Source organism: Salvelinus namaycush, chromosome 1 (assembly GCF_016432855.1).
Source record: "Salvelinus namaycush isolate Seneca chromosome 1, SaNama_1.0, whole genome shotgun sequence".
NCBI classification, from domain to species: Eukaryota; Metazoa; Chordata; class Actinopteri; order Salmoniformes; family Salmonidae; genus Salvelinus; species Salvelinus namaycush.
This window is the reverse complement of record NC_052307.1, coordinates 1,593,059-1,599,322: the sequence shown is the minus strand read 5'-3', so window position 1 is coordinate 1,599,322 and position 6,264 is coordinate 1,593,059.

The window sequence follows — 6,264 nt, the reverse complement described above, 5'->3', positions numbered from 1 at the left end:
TCATGGCTGGCTGACGGCTCTGGACGCTCATGGCTGGCTGACGGCTCTGGACGCTCATGGCTGGCTGACGGCTCTGGACGCTCATGGCTCGCTGACGGCTCTGGACGCTCATGGCTAGCTGACGGCTCTGGACGCTCATGGCTGGCTGACGGCTCTGGACGCTCATGGCTGGCTGACGGCTCTGGACGCTCATGGCTCGCTGACGGCTCTGGCAGATCCTGTCTGGTTGGCGGCTCTGGCAGATCCTGTCTGGTTGGCGGCTCTGGCAGATCCTGTCTGGTTGGCGGCTCTGGCAGATCCTGTCTGGTTGGCGGCTCTGGCAGATCCTGTCTGGTTGGCGGCTCTGGCAGATCCTGTCTGGTTGGCGGCTCTGGCAGATCCTGTCTGGTTGGCGGCTCTGGCAGATCCTGTCTGGTTGGCGGCTCTGGCAGATCCTGTCTGGTTGGCGGCTCTGGAAGATCCTGACTGACGAATGGCTCTAGCGGCTCCTGACTGACTAACGGCTCTGACGGCTCGGGACAGACGGGCGGCTCTAATGGCTCGGGACAGACGGATGGCTCAGACGGCACTGGGCAGACGGATGGCTCAGATGGCGCTGGGGAGACGGATGGCTCAGATGGCGCTGGGGAGACGGATGGCTCAGATGGCGCTGGGGAGACGGATGGCTCAGATGGCGCTGGGGAGACGGATGGCTCAGATGGCGCTGGGGAGACGGATGGCTCAGATGGCACTGGGGAGACGGATGGCTCAGATGGCACTGGGCAGACGGATGGCTCTGGCCGGATGAGGCGCACTGTAGGCCTGGTGCGTGGTGCCGGAACTGGAGGCACCGGGCTAAGGACACGCACCTTCAGGCTAGTGCGGGGAGCAGGGACAGGGCACACTGGACTCTCAAAACGCACTATGGACCTGGTGCGTGGTACCGGCACTGGTGGCACCGGGCTGAGGGCACGCACATCAGGACGAGTACGGGGAGAAGGAACAGTGTGTACAGGGCTCTGGAGACGCACAGGTGGCTTAGTGCGTGGTGCCGGAACTGGAGGCACTGGGCTGGAGACACGCACCACAGGGAGAGTGCGTGGAGGAGGAACAGGGCTCTGGAAACGCACTGGAAGCCTGGTGCGTGGTGTAGGCACTGGTGGTACTGGGCTGGGGCGGGGAGGTGGCGCCGGAAATACCGGACCGTGCAGGCGTACTGGCTCCCTTGAGCATTGAGCCTGCCCAACCTTACCTGGCTGAATGCTCCCCGTCGCCTGACCAGTGCGGGGAGGTGGAATAACCCGCACCGGGCTATGTAGGCGAACCGGGGACACCATGCGTAAGGCTGGTGCCATGTATGCCGGCCCGAGGAGACGCACTGGAGACCAGACGCGTTGAGCCGGCTTCATGACACCTGGCTCAATGCCCAATCTAGCCCTACCAGTGCGGGGAGGTGGAATAACCCGCACCGGGCTATGAACACGTACAGGAGACACCGTGCGCTCTACTGCGTAACACGGTGTCTGCCCGTACTCCCGCTCTCCACGGTTAGCCTGAGAAGTGGGCGCAGGTCTCCTACCTGCCCTAGGCCCACTACCTCTTAGCCCCCCCCCCCAAGAAATTTTTGGGGTTTCTTCGCGGGCTTCCAGCCACGTCTCCTTGCTGCCTCCTCATACCACCGCTCCTGGGCTCTCGCTGCTTCCATCTCCTCACGAGCGCGGCGATATTCCCCAATATGTGCCCAATGTCCTTTTCCCTCCATTACTTCCTCCCAAGTCCATGAGTCCTGATTACTTGGTCGCTGCTCGTAGTCCCGCTGCTTGATCCGGGTTTGGTGGGTGGTTCTGTACGATCCTGTCTGGTTGGCGGCTCTGGCAGATCCTGTCTGGTTGGCGGCTCTGGCAGATCCTGTCTGGTTGGCGGCTCTGGCAGATCCTGTCTGGTTGGCGGCTCTGGCAGATCCTGTCTGGTTGGCGGCTCTGGCAGATCCTGTCTGGTTGGCGGCTCTGGCAGATCCTGACTGACGAATGGCTCTAGCGGCTCCTGACTGACTAACGGCTCTGACGGCTCGGGACAGCTGGCACATCTCAATTGCATTTTTTTATTAATTGAATTAGTGTTTTTTAAAGTGGTGTTATTTTTCTCTAAATTGTCAGTTGAGAAATAACTATTGTGTCTTTCCAGCAATCCCATTTTGAGATGTTGCTCAACTGTCAGTAGTTGTTTGTTCATGTCTGACTGCATCCATTCACTCAGTGTGTAAAGGAGGGGAGCGGTAGTGAGAGCCTGCAGCGAAACAGCGACAGGGCAGATACTTTCATTGCAGGAAGCAGGTTAATGACTGTTGACCAAATAATGGTTTTAGAACCAAAAACTGCTTCGGTAAGAGGAGGGCAATTATCGTTGTTTTGTAATTTTTGGTTTATCGTCCCAGCTCTAGTTAGTGTTGTTGTCTATCAAATTGTGTAGGCTTACCTACCTTGTTCTCTCTCCTCTGGCAAAGGCCTGACTCGCTCATGAACATGACGCGCACACACAGAGGATGTGGTTGGATAGCTCTCCGACATCTTGGACGTGCCTGAAGTCTTATTTGATGTTAAAAATATTTATTTGAACAATTAAAGTAATTCCTGTAAATCCCAAATATAAAGTAGTGATGGAACCGAACTATTGTATATAGACATTATTACTTAGTTAGTCCTATGCTTTTTAGTCTCTTTATTGCCTCAGCCGCAATATCAGCAGTCTCTTGGGCTGGCGTTGCCGGTTTAGCCATATGCCTGTGTGGGGAAATGTAAACAAGGCAAGGGGTAAGTGAATTAAGTGTCTTATTATGGAGGGGAATTTTAGGAACGTTAAACAAACAGTTATGTAGTTGTCTGATAGCTCGGGTCCCATAATGACCTGTTTCCACGTCGATGTGACACTCCTCACCATAGCAACCATTGCCTGATTGGCAACATCTCCCTTGATGGTTAAGCCGTCGACGGCGTCCCTTTTCGCGATTTGTAATCTCGATGTTTTTTAATTGCTGTTTCATCAGACATTAGGGATACATTTTTTTCTGTTCTCATATTTTTGACCAGGAGTTCCTGTAGTTTGAAGACGTCCTTTAGAGGTGGAGGTAGTGACTCCATGGCAGAAAAATCAGATTAAAAAAAAAACAGATACAAATACACCTTATGGAACAGCGAGGACAGTGAAGAGTCACACACACAAGTACAAACACACACATACAAACACACACACACACACACACTATACACACGAACACCTGGATTGTGTGTTGTATATAATACTAATAAATCACAGGAAGAGCAGCAACTTAGCAGGAACTAATGGGGATCCATAATGAACCTCAGGAAGAGCAGCAACTTGGCAGGAACTAATGGGGATCCATAATGAACCTCAGGAAGAGCAGCAGCTTGGCAGGAACTAATGGGGATCCATAATGAACCTCAGGAAGAGCAGCAGCTTGGCAGGAACTAATGGGGATCCATAATGAACCTCAGGAAGAGCAGCAGCTTGGCAGGAACTAATGTGGATCCATAATAAACCCCAGGAAGAGCAGCAACTTGGCAGCAACTAATGTGGATCCATAATGAACCCCAGGAAGAGCAGCAACTTGGCAGGAACTAATGGGGATCCATAATGAACCTCAGGAAGAGCAGCAGCTTGCCAGGAACTAATGGGGATCCATAATAAACCCCAGGAGGAGCAGCAGCTTGGCAGGAACTAATGGGGATCCATAATAAACCTCAGGAAGAGCAGCAACTTGGCAGGAACTAATGGGGATCCATAATAAACCCCAGGAAGAGCAGCAACTTGGCAGGAACTAATGGGGATCCATAATAAACCCCAGGAAGAGCAGCAACTTGCCAGGAACTAATGGGGAACCATAATGAACCTCAGGAAGAGCAGCAACTTGGCAGGAACTAATGTTGATCCATAATAAATACAAATATGGGACCTTCTGAATATGTTAGATCAATTTGACCTTTTGTCAGTTTTGCAGCACCCCATATAGCATTTTCTGGGTTTTCTTAAATGTTTATCTCAACATCTACTCAATACATTTTTATAATGATTGGCTTAAATGTGTAAAATGATATGGCCTAGGACCCACTGAACTATTCATTGGTGACCGGAAACACATTTCTGAGTTGAATAAGTGGTTATTTATTTCGCCATTTATAGAAGCTATTTCAATCATATTTGGCACAAATAAGCAATGCCAATTGGACAGACAAAACATTTCTAAAGAATATATACTTTGGCAGAAAGTTCATTGACCGGAAATATTCATTGGAGGTAATGACCTAACTTTATATGGCCTGACCATCACATTTATTGTAACATGTGTTACAATAAACATGAGTCTGGTCTGGTATTGATGGTCCTTATTCATTCATTCATGCAACAGTGGATCGACTCACCAAAAGACCTGTGTACATCAAGGGTGTGAAAAATATACGGTATGTAAAATATTTCTCATCACATAAAATCCAGTTTTTGTCTATAATCTCCTCTGTTCCATATTCCCCTATCAAACAGGGTACTCTTCTTCTCTTTTGGGTTGCCGATCCCTGGTTTAGAAGATAGACCTGAGGGAACATAGACCTGAGTGAACTTAGACCTGAGGGAACATAGACCTGAGAGAACGTAGAGCTGAGGGAACGTAGAGCTGAGGGAACTTAGAGCTGAGGGAACGTAGAGCTGAGGGAACGTAGAGCTGAGGGAACGTAGAGCTGAGGGAACGTAGAGCTGAGGGAACGTAGAGCTGAGGGAACGTAGAGCTGAGGGAACATAGGGCTGAGGGAACATAGAGCTGAGGGAACATAGGGCTGAGGGAACTTAGAGCTGAGGGAACGTAGAGCTGAGGGAACGTAGAGCTGAGGGAACGTAGAGCTGAGGGAACGTAGAGCTGAGGGAACGTAGAGCTGAGGGAACATAGAGCTGAGGGAACGTAGAGCTGAGGGAACGTAGAGCTGAGGGAACGTAGAGCTGAGGGAACATAGGGCTGAGGGAACTTAGAGCTGAGAGAACGTAGAGCTGAGGGAACGTAGAGCTGAGGGAACATAGGGCTGAGGGAACTTAGAGCTGAGAGAACGTAGAGCTGAGGGAACGTAGAGCTGAGGGAACGTAGAGCTGAGGGAACGTAGAGCTGAGGGAACGTAGAGCTGAGGGAACGTAGAGCTGAGGGAACGTAGAGCCGAGGGAACGTAGGGCCGAGGGAACGTAGGGCCGAGGGAACGTAGAGCCGAGGGAACGTAGAGCCCAGGGAACGTAGGGCCGAGGGAACGTAGGGCCGAGGGAACGTAGGGCCGAGGGAACGTAGGGCCGAGGGAACGTAGGGCCGATGGAACGTAGGGCCGATGGAACGTAGGGCCGAGGGAACGTAGGGCCGAGGGAACGTAGGGCCGAGGGAACGTAGGGCCGAGGGAACGTAGGGCCGAGGGAACGTAGAGCCGAGGGAACGTAGAGCCGAGGGAACGTAGAGCCGAGGGAACGTAAGGCCGAGGGAACGTAAGGCCGAGGGAACGTAGGGCCGAGGGAACGTAGGGCCGAGGGAACGTAGGGCCGAGGGAACGTAGGGCCGAGGGAACGTAGGGCCGAGGGAACGTAGGGAATATAGGGCTGAGGGAATATAGGGTTTAGGGAATATAGGGTTTAGGGAACATAGAGCTGAGGGAATATAGGGCTGAGGGAATATAGGGTTTAGGGAACATAGAGCTGAGGGAACATAGGGCTGAGGGAACATAGGGCTGAGGGAACATAGGGCTGAGGGAACATAGAGCTGAGGGAACATAGAGCTGAGGGAACATATGGTTGAGGGAACATAGAGCTGAGGGAACATATGGTTGAGGGAGCATAGGGCTGAGGGAATATAGTCATGGTAGCCAAGCCTATCTTTCCACATGATAAAAACAATAATAGTTGTTAATCTCCTTAAATGGCTTTCAATTATTGTAGAATATAATAAAATAGAGCCTATAATTCAGTTATTATCTGAATTCAATAATCTTAGTCTTTGACAAAATGTTGATTGATGATGCATGCAAATATTATTATAGCCTACGATAAAATATAATAAAATATAAACTATAAATATAATGTGATGTACAATGAAATCATGACCTTACAGGCGCCATTCTGTAACTTAATTTGTGGTTGTGTGAGTTCACTGAGCTTGTGATCTTTCTTGGATACTTGTGGGTGTCGACATACTGTAGTCGGCACACATTCCCATCAACATGTCTTCATTCTCCCTCCCTCCCTCCCTCC